The following is a 19,608-nucleotide window of genomic DNA, read 5'->3' as shown; positions in this document are numbered from 1 at the left end:
TCTATCTAATTTATCTAATTCCCTCTTGTGGGAAAATATCACTTTGTTAATGAACTAAAAGAAAATAAACTCCTCAAAAATGTGCTGAGAAGGACTCAGTATGCCTCAGAAGGAAAAGAAACTAATTGAGAATCTGACAATAGAAAAAAAGTGGAGGGCAAACTTGCTTGTTTAGGCCCCTGATGTCCTATAGAATCCTGAAGGGGCAGATTGAGGTGTTCCGAATCCCACCCCCCCTACAATTCCTTGCAGGGCCCAGCCTGTGAAGCTAATAATATTGGCTTACCTTCTAGGTCTGTTCTGTGGATTACTGAATACTGTATGTGAAATGCTTTTAATACTTAATATATTAAATCACCTCTATAAATGTTAATTTCTTTGTTATTACATCATGAGCACTTAACATACAATCTGTCTTCAGAAATAGTTACTTATAATTGTTCAAACATACCGGAGCACACTCTTCATCTGTGCAAAAGAGGGTAGAAGATTGTCTCAATCCAGCCAATAAGAAAACAACAACTTACTACAGAAGGGAGCATTGGAGAATTTTTATTTCCCTTTGGTGATCATTTTTACGTGTACTCACCAATTAACAGCTCTTAATAATTTTTGCTAACTGCAAGGGTTCACCCCCCCCCCAATCCTTTAACTTATGGAATTCAAGAGTGATTCTGATGATGGGAGGGAGGTACATTTATTTTAGTAACATTCAAATCATACATTTTTTCATGTACATGCACTATTTGTACTATATTTCCTGTGAAAACTGAATAACCTTTTGACTGCAACAACAAGGATCTACACACTAAATTAACATGGAGCGAAAAAGTCAATAAGTCACTCATATGAAATGAGAGCCAGTGTGGTGTAGTGGTTAGAATGTCACACAAGGTTCTGGGAGACCCAAGTTCAAATCCCCACTCTTCTGTGGAAGCTTGCTGGCTCACCTTGGGCAAGTCACATATGCTCAGCCTAACCGACCTGACAGGGCTGTTGTGAGGATATAAGGGAGTGGGGGAGAAAATGTAAGCTGCTTTAAGTCCCCAATGGAAAGAAAGGCAGGGTACAGATGAAGAAAATAAATACATGAATCCAATTAATTTAAGAAGAGCTTCCACAGCTCCTGAATTTGATGGTTTGTGACTGTCACAGCTCAAGTGGGGTGTCACCTGACGCTGCCACCACTCTGGTTCCAGGCTCTCTTGAGAAGGCCCAGAGCACCTTCCCAGGCCTTTAGACCTCCCTTTTGGCCGAATAATAGGCGTGAGGACCAGGCAGAGTGAACAATTATTTATTTATTTATTTATTATGGGATTTGTATCCCGCCCTACCCATTTGGCTCAGGGCGGCAACAGACGGCAAACGCCGAGAATAAAAACATACATTACATTAAAAACTTAATAAATAAGAACTAAAATTGGTGCTCTACAGTACATTTTAACAGGACTCAAGATAGACGAATCTCATTTTCGGCTGATGATATCCAAGTTCGAGACGCCTGAGTGGTGTTCCTCTTTAGGGCAGCGTCTCTCCCCACCCAAGGCCAGGTCAATGGAAAAATCGGCCACAATGATGGTATCGTGGCAGTGGCGGCGGCTCCTACTCGAAAGCCTGGCGGAAGAGCTCCGTCTTGCAGGCCCTGCGGAACTGTGCAAGGTCCCGCAGGGCCCGGATCTCCACCGGGAGCTCATTCCACCAGGTAGGAGCCGCCACCGAAAAAGCCCTGGCCTTGGTTTGGGTGAGCTTGATGTCCCGGGGGCCTGGGACCTGAAGAAGGTCCAGGCTCCCAGATCGCAGCGCTCTCGGGGGAACATACGGGAAGAGGCGGTCCCTCAGGTAGGCTGGACCCTGGTCAGTAAGTGGGTGAAAAGAAAAGAAATCAAATGCCCTAATGCGTCTAAATCAGGGCCGGCCCGAGGTTTTTTCGTGCCCTAGGCGGAGCTAGCTTGTGACGCCCCCCCCCCAAGGCAAGCTTGTCCAAGGGACCCCGGCACACTCCCTTGGCCCTCACCGAGCAGATGCACCGCAAGAACCTGGCCAGGTGCCCCAAAGCAGCCAGGTAAGGGAGGGGGCGCGGGCGGAGAGGCTGCAAGACTCACCAGTGCTCACTGCCCGGTGCACCCGCGCCCTCCCAGCTTTGACAGTGAGAATGAGCAGTCCTCTTTGGCGGGCGGTGGCAGCAGCACCATCACCACTGTCCGGCCCGGCCCAGCAACCAATCTGGGCACCCTGCGCCCTCCTGCCCAGCCCCGGCGCCAAGAGGAGGGGGGAGCGCACGGCCAGGCACACTGGCCAAGGCGAGGATGATGCCGTTGCGGTGGGGCTCACTCGCGAGGGGAGCTCTGGTGGGCAGGTGAATGGCAGCCCCTCCCCGAAGGGAGACAGATGGGCCACTCCTCCCTCCCTCCTTTGGCGACCGAGCCCTGCTGCCTGGACCCAAGGGCAGCTGTGGTGTCTGGTGGTTCCCCTGCCCGTGGGGAGGGGGCGCTCCTTACGGCAGCAGAGGCTTCCCTTCTGCTCCAGAGCCTGCTAGCTGCCGACCCTGGGTGGGTGGGTGGGAGGGAGGGAGGGGGTGCTGCTGCTGCGGTTGGGCCTGGCCAGGAAGCACCGGAAGGCGGGCAGCCTCCTCCAACAGTGCTTAGATGCGCCGCTCTCGGGGAGGGGGAGGGCAGGTGAGCTGCGACGCCACCTCCTGCGCCCAGGTCAGGGGTCCCGCTGCTGCTTCTTCTGCTGGCAGCGGCGACGAGTCCCTTCGGCCGGGGACTGGAGGGGAGGCGCCATGGACGCACCTCTCTCCAGCCAAGCCTGCAGTGGGACCCGCTCCTCCACCCCTGCGGCGCCCGGGACTCACTCTGGGGCAGAGGGGGCTTTTGAAGGTGGTGAGGGCGGCAGTTTGCCGCTCTGATCCAGGGCCCGCGCTCTAGGCGAACCCCTAGTTTGCCTAGCGGATGAGCCGGCCCTGGTCTAAATATATAATGTCCCTAGCTCACTATTCCAAGTGGCAATAGACTACTCACCCTTCCCTCAGGATGAGGTTCTCTTTCCTACAGCAGCCTCAGTCCCTTCTGGCTCTGTGAGAACAATTAATGTCCTAATCTGGGGGCCAAAGTAGATGTTACAGAGCAAGATATGAGTCCAGTAGCAACTTAAAGATGAACAATGGAAAAATGGGAACCCATACTAGACTTTCTTACAAGAGAAGAAGTTATACCCACATCTTGGTCTCAATACTACAAATGGTTATGAATCCGCCTCAATCTAAACACTACATAATTGGAATTAAAACATACTAGGTTAAATGTATACCTGAGGATGTCATGACATCTCTCCAATTACTATAGAACTATGTACGATTCTATACTCACATTCTTTTGATATTTATAACATGTTGTTATGAAATGTATTGCAACCACTTCACAGAAAATGAATTTGGGGGATTCCCCCACCGTTGTACGTGCACTGAGTTTACATTTTGTATGTTGCTATCCTACTTAAGTGTATTTGACTGTATTTCATTCTGCTAATTGATGATTACACATGAAAATTTGGAATAAAAATGTTATTTAAAAAAAAGATGAACAACATTTCCAGAGTATCAGCTCCCTTCTTCAGATACAAGTAGAAATGGAAATCCCTGAGCCCTTATATCCCTGTCAAAAGGTGGAGGTGTGTTGCAAAGAAAGGAGTCAAGATGCAGAGGTACAATGCAAGGTGTACTCACCTTGATTAGGGCAGGGAAGAAATGCTTAGGGACAGAAAAATACCATTGGTAATGAAATAAGAATCCTATCTCTCTATTCAGCCCAGGGTGGGTGCATTTTTCTGAATTTGTGAATGAACTCATCTTCAGCAATCTCATGTTGTAATCTCTCTTGGACTACAACACCATTTTAGAGGGGATCTTGGGATCTTGCTCCCCCACACCTTTTCAAGTGCCAAAACTGTCCTCCATAGCTGTTTCAGCACTTGAAAAGGTGTGTGTGTGTGGGGGGGAATTGTGATGGACTGCCAAGACAGCCAGTTTGCTGTCGTGGTTAAGAGTGGCAGACTCTAATCTGGAGAACCAAGTTGGATTCCCCACTCCTCCACATGCTGCCAGCTGGGTGACCTTGGGTCAGTCACAATTCTCTCAGAGCTGTTCTCCCAAGAGTAGTTCTCTTAGAGCTCTCTCAGCCTCACCTACCTCACAGGGTGTCTGTTGTGGAGAGAGGAAGGGAAGGAGATTGTAAACTGCTCTAAGACTCTGAGTGAAGGGCGGGGTATAAATCCAACTCTTCTTCTTCTTAATGCCTAACAGAGTCTGAGAGCCTTTGAGTAATAGGCTGTTTGAATGGAATTCTGTTGAGTCAGTTGTCAACTGTCAGCTGAAGAAGAGACAGTTAAACACTGACTGTGAACTTGGAAGGAGGCTGAGTGAGTGGATCAAGGAGGATCCTCATTCAAGCCAAAAAAGGGAAATAGCTTCTATTAAAGCGAAGTGATCTCTGCCCAGTTAAGAAAAGAAATAGCTTATAATAAAGAGAAATTATCCTTGTACAGTCAAAAAGGGAAATAACTCTTAAAGAAAAAAGGATTTCGGGAACTTGATTATATGTTCCTGCCTTCTAAACTTTATGTGTCAGTGGAGCTCAGAAACCTATGCTTGAGTGTTTAAGCAGAAATTGAAAAGAAAGCCTGTCTCCTCAAACTTTTAGAGACCTTGTTGAATAGCAGAAACATTTACTTGTTGGCAACAAATTATCTCATGTTTGTGTGAAGACAAAATTACTTCAGTGTTATTATCTGTTCATCTCATACATCCTACACTTGATTCCACCTGACCTTTTCTTCTCTAACTTAAATAAAACATTTTGTTTATTTTGACCTTTCAAAAGCCTCTCATGTGCCATTTCAAAAGCAGAATATAAGAAAGTGGTTTTGTCCCTTCTCTCAGTTCCCTGGGCTGGGCCAGCATCTCTCTCTCTCATCCATCAATCTATCTATCATCCATCCATCAATCAATCAATCTATCCATCTATCTATCATCCATCAATCTATATATCATAAAGCTACAAACAATGAAGAAGAAAATTGTTAGATCGCGCTAACAAAGGACTCGTACAGTGATTCAGCAAGTGATTCAGCTTTATTGGAAGTAACGAGCAAGCACTAACTCAGTAAGAAACCAGAACAGAAAACAGTGGGAGCTTATGCTCCTTTTAAACATAACCGGGCTAATGTAGCCACGCCTATTTACAAATAACAACCAATGAGATTGCTAGAATAAAGACCAATGGGAGTCTTTCCCTCCTAGGGAATGGTATCGTTCTGATTGGTCGCTGTTACGAAGCGACCAATAGGAAGTTCGCTCAGAGGAGCCCTGGTCTGGCTCGAAGCTTAACATGGGAGTCCTATGAGGTGATTCATGTAATCATTTCAATACATTACAATTCCTCCCCCCTAAGTTAAGCCATCATCCCAATTGTTTTATTATTTACAAACATGCAATCAACCTTTGTACATCAGTTATTCCAACAGTATTTACACTCATAGTCCTTCAGATAAGTCGGCATTTGCCGCGAACGCTGGGACCTGCGGAGCGGTGCAGGCTCCATGGGCAGACAAGGTTGTGGGTCAGAGTGGGGTTCACTACAGCCTGGATCAGGCACAGACTCGACTGGGATTTCAGCCCCGCACACAGGGTTCTGCCCTGACTCGGGGACAGTACCGGGCCTTTCGGTACTCACCGCCTGCTCTGGGGGTGTCCACTCGACATCAGGGGATTCAGCCGTCGGAGAGTCAGCGCTGTCCCTAGCCCAACGTCTCCTTAACTGATCTATGTGGCGCCGCCATATTCGACCGTCAGCTAACTGCACCACATACATTCGAGTACCCACAGAGTCGGATATAACCCCAGGAAGCCATAAGTGCCCGTTTGCATAATTTCGTGCGAAAACCTTGTCCCCTTTTTCAAACATGCGCACCTTCGGTTGCGCCGTGGTACGCTCGGATTGCTCTTCAGTGAGGTCTGGGTGCATTCGGTTCAAACGGGTCGTGAGTCTCCGCCCCATTAACAATTCGGCCGGACTACGGCCTGTAGCACTACAGGGGGTGGTGTGCTGCAGCAAAAGAAAGGAGCCCAGCCTCTGGCTCCAGTCCCCTTCGTCCATTTTACCCAGGGCCTCTTTGGCCGTCCTGACCATCCGTTCGGCTTGGCCATTAGATGCCGGATGGAAAGGGGCCGAAGTCATTTGGCGTATGCCATTACTCGTGAGGAAGAGCCTAAATTCCTCAGACACAAATTGAGGCCCGTTGTCACTGACGATGACGTCAGGCAACCCGTGGGTGGCAAAAAGTCGGCGGAGCGCATGGATCACAGCAAGTGATGTGGTCGATTTCATATGCACGACCTCCAGCCATTTGGACATAGCGTCCACCACAATTAGGAACATTTGCCCTTGGAGAGGGCCAGCAAAATCTATATGCAATCTGGCCCAGGGTTTACCAGATGACTCCCAGCCTTGGGGTGTAGCTTGTGGGGGATCGGGTCTGACTTGCTGGCATTTGGGACACCCTCGTACCCATTCTTCGATCTCTTTGTCCAGCCCCGGCCACCAGACATACCCTCTGGCCAACGCTTTGGTGTGTACCATACCGGGGTGACCCTCGTGCAGCGACTCTAACACTCTCGTCCTGAGTTTGTCAGGAACCACCACCCTGTTCCCCCATAATACACAGCCCTTAGAAATGGATAGTTCATTTTGACGGCTTTTGTAAGGGCCGAACTCCGGTTCAACGCTTCCAACCGGCCACCCCCTCCAAACCCAGTTTAATACTCGGGACAGCACGCTATCCTTGGCCGTGTGTGCTGCAATGTCCCTGGATGATACCGGGGGTCGAGGAAGCTCCTCAATTGCCAAGACCTCACAGGCGGGGGCAGGGTCTGCGCCAATGTCCGGCACCGGGCACCGGCTGAGGGCATCCGCATGCCCAATCGCTTTCCCAGGCCGGTGCTCTAAGTCAAAATCATAAGCCTGCAAAAATATCGCCCATCTAAGCATGCGTGGGGACATGATGTTTGGCAATTGCTTATCGGGCGCAAAAATCCCCAGTAGCGGCTTGTGGTCAGTGACCAGCAAAAATCGTCTGCCAAAAATAAAATCATGGAACTTTTTGACAGCCGCTACCAACGCCAGACCCTCCTTGTCTATCTGGGCATAGTTCCGCTCTGCCGCAGATAGTGATCTAGAATAAAAAGCGATAGGCGCTTCGCTCCCATCAGGCATCAGATGGCTTAAAACTGCGCCTACTCCAAAAGGTGAAGCGTCAGCAGCTAACACCAGGAGCTTGTGTTCATCATAATGCGTGAGTACGGCATTAGATGTCAGCAGCTCCTTGACTCCCACAAAAGCCTTTTCCTCGGCCTGCCCCCACTTCCATTTTGCCTCCTTGTGCAAAAGCGCGTGCAAAGGGGCCGCCACTGATGCCTTATGCGGTAAAAACGCATGATAAAAATTCAGGAGTCCTAAAAAGGATTGGAGCTCCTTCTTACTCACCGGCCTGGGGGCGTTTTGGATTGCAGATACCTTCTCATCCGTGGGGTGGACTCCCTCTGCGTCAATGCGAAACCCCAGGAAGTCCACACTTTCCACCCCGAGCGTGCATTTTGAGCGCTTAACTCTGAGACCGGCATTTTGAAAACGCCTGAGGACCTCTTTAACCCGGTCCAGTAGTTCCTGTTCAGACCCGCCCGCAATCAGCACGTCGTCAAAATAGGGCACTGTGCCAGGTACCCCCCTTAGTAGACGTTCCATGAGGCCCTGAAAAATCCCAGGTGCTACGTTGACCCCGAATTGCAGCCTGTTCACTTTAAAAGCCCCTTGGTGGGTTACAATTGTTTGGGCCTCGGCAGCCTCCGGGGTGACAGGCAACTGCTGGTATGCCTGGGCCAGGTCAAATTTGGCGAAAATCTTGCCACCCCCCAGGGAAGCCAAAATGTGGCTTATTACCGGGACCGGGTACGAATGTTGCTGCAGCGCCTTGTTAATCGTACATTTGTAATCGGCGCATAGTCGTATGGACCCATCTGATTTGACAGGGGTTACGATCGGGGTCTCCCATTTGCTGTATGGTACTGGCTCTAAAACCCCTTGCTCAACTAGTTTGTCAATCTCTTTTTCCACCTTATGTTTGAGAGACACAGGTACTTTCCGATACTTCAACCTAATAGGTTTGACTGACGGATCTAAGTCAAACGCAACCGGGGGGCCCTTGTACCTCCCCAACCCTTCGGCAAATACATCAGGGAACAGGTCGTACAGCATGCCCCATTTATTTTCAGACATCCTGTTAATCCCAGAAATACCAATGCCCAATGGCTCAAACCAATCTAACCCTAGCAGGTTAACCCGGTCTCCCTCTGCAATCAGGAATGACAGTTTAACACATTTCCCCTTATACTCAACAGTAACAGAGTCCCGTCCGGCCAAGGGAATTCGGTTGCCCTGGAAGTCGGACACTCTGGTTCCCGCAGGCTGGAGCCGCCGCCGGCTTCGGTTCGGGAACAACTGGCGCCAGGACGCGGCAGAAATCACCGTCACGGACGATCCTGAGTCCACCTCCATTGTACAGGGTCGGCCGTCGAGGAGTGGAGTCACGGTGATCTTGCCCTGGCTGCTGGTGCGATTTACGGCCGATGCGCTCGACAAGGTCGCCGTCAACTGGCAGCTTGCTTCCGATGCTGAGGAACGGGTCTTGCCTTGGGTGCTGACTGGAGTGCCCCTCTGCGCTGACCGGTTGTTAGTTGAGGGATCCTTCTTCGCTGATCTGCAGACTCTGGCCAGATGACCACGCCGCCCACACGCTCTGCAGTCGACATCACGAGCCCAACAGGAGTCGCGCTGGTGCTTCCCGCCACAACCGGAGCAAGGCTTGACGTTGGTAGTCTTCGCTGGGGTCCGCTTGCCTCGAACCGCGTTGACGTCATCATCCGCGTCTTCGCCCTCGCTGTCTCGTTGAGCGTGTATACTGGGCTCTGCCACCCGCTGGCGGACCTCCTTCGTGGACTTCTCCGCTGCTTCCGCGGCCACGGCCTCTTCGTAGGCCACTGCCCAGGTCAGGGTGGTGCGGGCGAACAGCCTCTGTTGCAGCCTTTCATCTTTGAGACCGCAGACGAGACGGTCTCTGAGGGCTTCCTCCACGTTGTGGAAATTACATGGCCGTGCGGCTTTGCGAAGGGCCGCCACGAAATCTGCGATGGTCTCGCCTCCGGCCTGGTTCCGCTTGTAAAAAGCGTGCCGGCAGGCGATCTCCGACGGTTGTGGAGAATAGTGAGCCTTAAGCTTCTCCGTGATGTCAGCGTAGGTGACAGTCTTTATATCAGTTGGGGCCACCAACGACCTGGCTATGTCGAAGGTCCCCTTCCCGCAGGAACTCAGGAGGCATGCTCGTTTCTTCGCCTCATCGGTGATGTCGTGGGTCTCCAGATGGAACTCGAACCTGGACAGGTAGGAGTCCCAGTCTTCTGAGGAGGGTTCGAAGCACTCGAACTTCTGGCTTCCAGCCATCGGGGGAGACTTGGGCACCGGAGCTGGTGGCGCCTCCGCCGGATCGGCTGCTGTGCTCTGCCCGCTTTCTTCCGAGTCCGAAGTGTGGATGTCCGCAGGGCTGCCTACCTGCTCTAACATCCCATCCTCGTCGCCAATTGTTAGATCGCGCTAACAAAGGACTCGTACAGTGATTCAGCAAGTGATTCAGCTTTATTGGAAGTAACGAGCAAGCACTAACTCAGTAAGAAACCAGAACAGAAAACAGTGGGAGCTTATGCTCCTTTTAAACATAACCGGGCTAATGTAGCCACGCCTATTTACAAATAACAACCAATGAGATTGCTAGAATAAAGACCAATGGGAGTCTTTCCCTCCTAGGGAATGGTATCGTTCTGATTGGTCGCTGTTACGAAGCGACCAATAGGAAGTTCGCTCAGAGGAGCCCTGGTCTGGCTCGAAGCTTAACATGGGAGTCCTATGAGGTGATTCATGTAATCATTTCAATACATTACAAAAATAAATAAAGGGGCTTCTCAGCAAGAAAGAAGACAAAAAGCAAAAATTTGCATGTGAACAAGGGAAGACAGTGACATTGCCATAGGGGTGGATGGCACAGTCCCACCAGGGCTGTGGGCCCAATCAGGACTGGGCCCTTATGGCATTTATAAATGGCCAAGTTCACCTCTAAAATGGCAGCTTTGGACATGGGTTAGACACATGGATGTTGTGACATCTAGTTTGGCCTATGGTTTAAGGACTCCTTAATAATAACCTGTTGTTGGGGCACAAATAAGGATGGGCACAAATCAAGAAAATGCAGTATGGTTTGTGGTTCATAGCTGAACCACAAACAGAACTGGGCAGTTTGTTCGCAAATTGAACCAGTTCGTGGTTTATGGCCCTGCAAACCCCATTGAAAGGGACTGCAGTCCCTTTCAATGGGGTTTGCAGAAAGCCCAAAAATATCTGAGTGGCGGGGAGCTGCTCCCAGCTACTCAGTTATTTTGGGCTATCTTGTGCAGTCCCTTAAATTTTAAACAGCCACCCAGCTGTTTGGGGTTATCTTCTGCAAACCCTTTAAAGTTTAAAGGGACTGTAAACAAGTGCAAAAAACAGCTACGGGTGGGGACGTGCTCCACACCACACAGTATTTCAAGCTGTCTTTTGCAGTCCCTTTAACATTTAAAGGGACTGCAAGCCAATGCAAAAACAGCAGCATGGGGAGGCACTCCCCACCACACAGCTGTTTTGGGCTGTCTTTTGCAGTCCCTTTTAAAATAAAGGGACTACAGAAGACAGCCTGAAAAACAGGTGTGCAGCGGGGAGACGGTCCCTGCTATGCCATTGTTTTTCAGGCTGTCTTATGCAGTCCTTTTAAAGTTTAAAGGGACTGCACAATACAATGCAGTCTTGTGTAGTCCCTGCCCTCTTCCCTGCTGCTCAGCTGCACCTCCCCACCACTCAGGTGTTTTTGCGGCTTTTGCCACAGAGCCCCTTTAAACCCTTGCTTTCTGCTCCTTCCATGAACCACCATGAACTGCACAAACTGCTCTAAAAGTTTGTGACAGTAGACCTGTCATGAACTTCTTTCTTGAATCACGAACAGGGCAAAATTCATGATGAATTTTGCTTCATGGTTCGGTTCATGTCCATCCCTAGTTAATAAAGCATTTTCTTACACAATGCTGAGACACACACATAACCTGACTCCCTATGGGAAGAAATAATAAAACAGGAGAATCAGTTCTCCAAAAGCCTACAGGAATCATAGGAAGCTGGGAATATTCCCCATTGTCTTGGTATCTTCTGCGTCCTCCCCTCCACTTCTTCATCTAGATTATTAACTTTGTGGACTTTTAAAAAACTTACCCCACAGGCCCTTGCTTTTATGACATTCGTCTTCTCACTGCTTGTGGGTTGCTAGGAAGTTCCACCTATGGCTGCACCATTAATATGATTTCCAAAATAATTATATCATTCTTCAGCATTTTCCAGTTCAAATGCTGGTATGGAGGAAAAAAAACACCCACTCTTGAGTTTTAAAAGTGTAGGTTTTTTCCCCCTCTCTGGAAATGGCAGGGAACCATGTCAATTGCCTGTTAGATTACATCTATATATATGCTAATAGACCTGGTAGGGAAACTACTTACGGAATTTGGTGCTAGGAAATCTCCAGGTGATTCTTGGAGATATTCCAGAATGCCTTCTAGGAGGGCTCCCAGAATGTACCTGCTTTTAGAAATATGTGTGTTGCAAGGTCTAAAATTCAATCATTATAGGGTTAATGTGCTTTAACTTGAGTGCTATTGTTTAGACTGACCTGGAAGGAAACCTGGCACAGAGCAAATGGAAACAAAGCCCACGAAACTGAAGTCTGTTTACTCACAATCATTGTTTAATGTATTCATGTGATTTCTTTCTAGGTGTCAAGAAGAATAATAATCTGCATTGTTGTAGACCACGTGGTCAAAGTGTAAAGATGTAGCCTTAGGTCTCTTTGTTGTTTTGTAGATTTCCTGTGAAGCCTTCCCTTAGAAATAAAGATTTTTACATAGGAGAAAATGCCTCCTCTCCAGTGAAGCAAAGATCCATTGCAATCTCTGAATATTTAACTATTTTGCCAATTTTTCCAACACCTGCGACCTGGGCAACCTGGGTCAAGAGGGTGGAGGGAGTGATGCAAAGGGGGTGGAGACGCAGGTTTGGTAAAAGTCATTGCTCCGAGGAGGAAGAATCTCTTGGTTCTGATTCTTCGAAGGAAACAGACTTCTGAGTGATGGTCAGTTGCGGCACCCATCTTTTGCTGACCATGGGGTCTCCCAGGTAATGGGATGTAGATAGGAACGTTGTAACTTTTAAAGATCATTAGTACCTGCCCTATTTTAACATCAGTTAGGGTATGTCTAGAAAATGGAAAGAGGAATCCGTTTATGACCAATTTTCCTTTGAAATCCATTTGGTGATCTAGTGCTGTGCTTAAGTATGTTTGTAAATATTTTCTTTTCAATAAATCTTTTTTAACTTTGGAGGTTGGTTCTCATTCTGTACCACCTAGATTCCTCCACCGTCTTAGACATGTGAGTGCAAGAGGGGTCCCCGGGTTGGGAGGAAAGCCGTGTGCACGTGGCTATTTCTCTCCAGGGGAGCCCCAAAGTTCTAATTGGTCTCCATCGTAACCAGGCTCTGGGTAACAGAGAACATAGAAGCAGAGCCTCCGGTTGGAAAGGGGGGCTAGGAGCCTGTCCCTTTTAGCAGGACACCCCCCCAAAAAAAGAAGGGCAGGTGGTGGCAGTGAATTATCCTAGTGGAAGGAAGAAGTAACCCCCACCAGGAGTTGGCAACGCCAGGAGGGGTGGGCACAACAGGGTCTGCAAGTCAAAGCAGGCCTGTTGTGTTACATTGCTCCTCATTAAAATGCAAACGTGACCAAACATGGTCTGAAGCAGTAGAACAAATGTTGAGTCTACTGGCACCTTTAAGACCAACAAAGGTTTATTTCAAGGTATGAGCTTTCATATGCAGACACGCTGTTTCAAATACATTGTAATGGGAGGGCTTTTTTTGTAGAAAAAGTCCAGCAGGAACTCATTAGCATAATAGGCCACACCCAGCATCAGAAACTCATTAGCATATTAGGCCACACCCCCTGACTGCACCACTCATTAGCATATTAGGCCGCATTCCCATGTTACCAGAGGTGTGGTCATCCAGCCACACCCACCTTTTGCTTCTTATTCTGTTTACCTTGTTTGTTGTCAAAACCCAGGGCTTTTTTTGTTGCAGGAACTCCTTTGCATGTTAAGCCACACACGCCTAATGTAGCCAATTCTAATGAGTTCCTGCTGTTGGGTGTGGCCTATTATGCTAATGAGTTCCTGCTGGGTGTGGCTAACTTGGGAGCCTGCCGGAACTCCGTTCCTGTGCGTTCCTGCCCAAAAATAGCCCTGGAGGTAACAGTTCAAACTTATAGACAGGTTGAACAGCAAATTAGCATGTAGTTTTTGGAGACTGTTATCCAACACACTCATTTCTTTTCACTTACTCTATCATTTGCATTCAAATAGAACAGTCTAATCAGTGCTGCCTAAATCACCTTGGTGGAACGGGAACTCCATTACATTTCTGACAAGACTTACAGCTGTCTATATTTGCCAACTTCCTGGTGAAGACTAGCAATCTCCTAGAATCACAGCAGATCTCCAGATGACAAATATCAGTTTGCCTGGAGAAAATGGCTGCTTTAGACGGAGGACTCCATGATATTATACCCTGCTCAGGTCCCTCCCTTCCCCAGTGCTGACTGGCCACAGGGAACCCACAGCTTAGCTCTAGGAATTCAAATTGGTGGAGTGACACCAAGGAAATACAGCCCTGTTGCTGTTGTCATTGTTACTTACAGTATAAAGTTGAAACTATTTTTCATTCTGTGTTCCAATGCAAACTGAATAGCAGGACCGATTCCGCAAAAGCTGTTCTGCCCTCGGTCTGCCATTTCCCTCGGTTGTACTGATGAATATCCCACTATTTGCTGTGTGGCCGCATTTTGACCCGCATCTCCCCCGCCCCGATTTCCTCCGCATCTTCTTGATCCTTATTGAACAGTACAACTGGGGGAAACGGCAGACCAAGGGCGGAACAACTGCTTTTGCGGAATCAGTCCAGGAGTTCAGATTTTGGATGATGCTGGCCTTTTTCTATTTATATATTTATATAAGCAGCTTTGATTTTTTTTATGGGGGAGGCATTACACCCCTTTTCAATTTGCCTCTAGCTAGAAGTTATTAATAAGGACACGTCTTCTTGCTGACGATGCCAAATCTCTTCCAATCAAGGGGTGAGACGGATAAGAACTCGAGCAAGGGCCTTTTGGTTATGACCCTTTAGAATCAGTTTTCCTCTGACATCTGACCTTGTATGACATCAGAAAATACAAATTTACTTAAACTTGTTTTTAAAATGCTTAAAAAGAGAGAGAAAGGCCCCAGACAATGACTACCTCTGGGCACCACCTCTCATAGCAAAATAATTTCTAAAGAATTACAAAAAGCAAATAAAGCAATGTGCAACCTATGAAAAAGTGAAATAAGGCTCAGTTCTTTTTCCTGAGCATGTAAACCTGGCTAGCAGACAGATGCCTCCCCCTCACACACATACACCCTGGAAAAAAGAAGGGAGAAACTCAACAAGGCTTAAGGGAACAGGACAGGAATAAAAGCATCTTTATGCATTCAGAATCCCTCTGCTTGTATAGAAAACATGAGAAATGTTCTTGTACATTTCAATACCAGATCAAGGAAAGGGCTAAAGTGAGCAATTTGTGATTCCTACAGAGGATTCTGGAGCCGTGGGGGCTCAGAGGTTAAGACGCTGAGTAGCTCAGCAGTTCGAGACCTTAGTGCCCTGTGACGGAGTGAGCTCCCGTCTCTGGTCCCAGCTTCTGCCAATCTAGCAGTTCGAAAGAAAGAAACTGCAAGTAGATAAATAGGTACTGCTTCGGTGGGAAGGTGAAAGCATTCCGTGTACCTCAGTGTTTAGTCATGCCGGCCACATGACTACAGAGATGTCTTTGGACAGCGCTGGCTCCGGCTTGGAAACAGAAATGAGCACCACCCCCTACAGTCGAATTTGACTGGCTTTCGAGCAAGGGAAACCTTGAGAGGCTTCTAAGATTCAGGGAAGCCCCGAGATTAAAGCTTGTGACCCAGAAAAAACATGCGTAAATTCTCAGACCCCCAGAGCAACCTGAACCCCCTTGGAATTTTGTCCCCCCAGGACTGCTGAGAGCCACCATGGCCCCCAGACAAAGATTCTATTTGGGCCACCCCATATGACCCTGATCTAAATCAAACATCATAACAAAACAAATCACTTGGCTGGCTGTTACTATGAATCTCTAATATTAAAAAGATCTTTATGTCCATCTATCTGCCCATTTTGGCAGGCACAACCCATCAGAAAATAAAACTAGGAACCTCAGAACTGGTCACCAGCTCCAGGATGATCACGGTTGTTCCAGGGCCAAAAATGAAAGGAATTGGATTATCTTGGCCCAGGTTATCTCCAGACCCCACCACTACTTTTGGCAATGGTTAAAACTCAGGTTCAAATCCCCACTCTGCCAGGGATGATGATGATAATGATTTATTAGACTTATGGATCTCCCAATCCCTGTTTACTGGATGACCTTGGGTCCATCATACATTCTCAGCCTAACCTACCCCACCGGGTTGTTGTGAGGATGAAATGGAGGGGAGGAGAATTATGTAAACCACTTTGTGGGGGGGGGAGAGAAATTAGAAGTGGGGATAGATGAATGGCAGATTGCAAAAAAAAAAAAGAGCAAAATGAAGGATGAAAAAAATGTTATAGGAATGTAGGAAAAGACAAGGAAATTGCTTTTGTTTTGTTTTTTGCTACCACACACTAACAGGACTGCCAGTTTGCAAGATCTGGCTGTGCAGCAGCTGGGTGGAACTAAAGGAAATAGCAAACTATAGACTGGGAGACATGATGCCCTTGTTAGGAGGCTGCATTCTGGAAAGGCTGTAGCTTGTCCTGGCTGGTCTTGCCTTGCTCCAGTGGTGGCTTGGCTGATGTGTTTAACAGGATCTGAACAGTAAACTATTTCCCTCAGCCTCCTTTGCTATAAGCCCCAGCCAGCAGAGAACTTAAGAAAAGAGGAAAGGTTTTATTTTCTACAACACACTAACAGAAAATATCTGGCTGAGCAGACAAAACTATGAAGCTAGGTGGAAGGAAAGGAAGAGGGAAACACACTGCTGGAAACAACAACCTTGTTAGGATGCCTGGTGATGATTGTAGCAGCCATGAGCTGTACTGGCTGTTCTTGCCTTGCTGCAGTGCTGGCTTGGTTGATGGGTTTAGCAGTATCTGAGAGGCCTCATAGTAAACTTCATGGAAAGGCACTAGGAGCAGAAAATAGAACCACTGCTGTTTGCTGTGCTCTGCTTTCCCTGCATCCCTAGTGGCTGCAGTGTGGAACTGCATTGGAAATAAAATAAATTAAGGTCCCGGTCACACGGGCCATAAAATGCAGGGGGGAAGCGTGGCAGTTTGGCCCGGAGCAAAATAACGCACAGCCGCCCGATCACACGTCCAGTCAAGGTCCCGTGGGTAGGGGCGAGGTGGCGATCACATGACGATCCTGCAGTGCAGCAAAGCGGCGCGGCGCGATCTCACCAACGGTATGCACGATTCTGTGGAGCAACGGAACTTTCGCTTTCTTCTTCGTGCGCATGCGCCGTTGGGTGCTTGTGCGCATCCTGTGGTGACTTGGGGAAAAAACCCTGCTTGCGACGGGACATGGGTGGGCACCGGATGCCACGGACTACCACCGGAATCGCAATCAGATGCCAGCCCTTGCCCCACGGAACTCCGCATCTTCGGCGGGAAGCCTCGGGTTCACCATGGGAGCTCTACGCTTCGCAAATGTTGTGGTGTGATTGCGCCCGGAAAATCCGCCTATCATTCATCTCAGTAGCGTGGCTAATGCTCCGTGTGACTGCAGCCATAGATGCATTCTGAATGCAGCATGATTCTGGCTTCAGGGGCACTTTTGCTGACTTGGCCCCCAGGAATATTGTGCCCCTCTCTCACCAGTCTTACTGCATAATGTTTATGATGGAACTGTGCAAAAAGGACATTTTTGTAAAAAGTAGTAGTTTCGAGAGCTGTGAATTTTTAGGCCATTTTATTGCATGCTTTTTTGTACGTGTGATATTGTTTTAGTGCACTGTTTTCTACTTTTGTAATCTGTCTTGAGGCTCAACAAGAAAGGTGGACAATAAATGAATTAAATCAGTTCATTAAAAGTAGTAACAACGATGCTAGCATCTCCCAGGCTTGCTTCCCTCACTAAGCATTCTTGTTAGTATTATACCTGCTGTCTCCGAGCAGCGATACTTCCTGATCCCATCACTATCCAGTGCTGCTAAGAGTCACTACAGGCTGCCAGACTTAATGATTGCCCATGAAAAGAAAAAAAATATTTCTGTCCCTTGCCTTGGGACCCATACTGTACTCCAGTCCTAGCTGCGCCTGTGGCAGGAGTTTCCCACCTCTTCAACGTAAAGATACTTCTGATTCATCTGGTAACCAGTGCACAATCTTAGATGTTTTAAGCCTGCTGTGAAAACACCTTTTGGGAATCCCAGTCTGCACTATCTGGTGAATGAACAAAGACTGTGACAAGAAAAGAGAGAAGAGACAGAGGATCAAGAGCAGAGCGGTTTCCTCAAAGAATGGCTGCCAGTGGATGCTATCCTACCTGTCATGTCTGAAAATAATCTATGTGTACAAGAAGGCCCATCCAGTAGCCCTTTGTGCTCCCCAATGCCTCTTAATTGGGACTATAAAAGGGAATACTGCTGTGCACCATTTCATATGCATGCTGTTTGGGGATCATGTGACTCTGTAGATTATCAGCTGAACAAAAGGTAGCTTCTTGGGGTTGCCATGGAGACTTCCTAGCAGTCAGAATGCCTGGCATTATCACAAAGGTAGTGAGGATGAGTGTGTGTGTGTGTGGGGGGGGAATCCCAGTAATTCCCTGCAGTTGTAAGGCTGAAACATATTATTTTTAGAATTTTCATGAATATCTTCTACTGTGGTTGCTTCTCATTCATGGCATTTACCTTTCCACATCGCCTAAAGAATGCCAGCTACTATAGATCCAATGGGAGTACTTATCTTTTAATAGCTCTCTGGTGCAAGAGGAAAGCATTAGAGGAAGGGATTGAGTCCCAGTGCACATGGGCACAAAGGATCCTATGTCATTAACAAAGCTGATAATAAAGGCCTACGTTCCCAACAGACTACTAGATAACAGTGTCATCCCCAATGAATAGATTGGAGTAAGATTTCTGAGTAGATCTGCTTAGGATAGCACAATGAGACTACCTTCAACTAGGGATGCTGTTTGCCTGCTATCAGTGGGCAATCCCCCACCATGCCCCATCACCCACCAGAGAGGAAATGTGGGGAGGTAAAACCAGTGTCACTCAGTGCAGTGACATCACTTCTGGATGGAGCCCCAGAAATGACATAAATGTGGTTCCATTGTCTGCTGCTGCTCCAAGTGACCACTGCAGGGAAAAAACAGTGACATCAATTATGTCACTACATCACTTCTGGGGGAAACCAGAAATGAGGTAAGGATGCAGTCAATGTGGCGTGCACCTCCATGACCCTGCTCCCAATCCTGCCAAGCAATGCTTTAGGAATCCCCCCCCCCAGTCTCTATGGTTTTTAACATAGAGATTGGGGAAATTCCTAGAATGTCTCTCAATGCATTGATGTCACTTCTGCGTCTCCAGCAGAAGTGACATGACCTCATACAGCAATGCTGATCTTGTAAGTCTCTGTCCCCCCAATCTTCCACCAGTTGCCAGTTGCTGACATGATACCTTCAACCCAACCTTCAACATACTTTCAACTTCCATTCCTTCCATAACTGAAAATATTCTCAGGATCTGGGAACCATCTCCTTCTCATCTTCCACCAGTCAGGAGAGTGTACCTGCAATGCCCTCTGTGCTCAAACACTATTACTGAGGGGCTACCACAAAGTGTATGGTTCTGCTGATAGTATCTCCATGTTACTACAGAAGCTTCCTGTCCCTGGCAAATGTGATGTGCTTCTCTTTGTGTCTCCCCTCTGGTCTGCTTCCAGAATTATTGCTTTGGGCCCTGGCAGCATGCTTAGTCTCACTGCACCTTTCTTTCTTGGTTGTTTTTGGATTATTGGCTGCCCTATTGCTTCTTGGGTATTTGGATCTCTGCCTGAAACCTTCACAGATAGGAAGGAACAAGGGGGGACCCGCGATACTCGCGGGGGGGGAGGCAGAGGAGGAAGCAGCAGGAGGAGGGAAGTACCCCCCCATCCTGCTGGTTCCCCCCTGTCCTCCACCCCCTTCATCTCCCCCCCAGCTCCTCTTCCCCCCCCACCCGGTACTGAAGCCAGGGGCGAGCGGAGAGCCCGCTCGCCCCTCGCTGTTTCCCTTCCCCCCTCCCCCTCCCAACCCGGCCGCCCTCCCCTCCCCCCCCGGCGGCCGCGGGCG

Source organism: Gekko japonicus, unplaced genomic scaffold (genome assembly GCF_001447785.1).
Source record: "Gekko japonicus isolate JY-2015 unplaced genomic scaffold, Gekko_japonicus_V1.1 scaffold1247, whole genome shotgun sequence".
NCBI classification, from domain to species: domain Eukaryota; kingdom Metazoa; phylum Chordata; class Lepidosauria; order Squamata; family Gekkonidae; genus Gekko; species Gekko japonicus.
Note: the sequence above shows the minus strand (reverse complement) of the source record.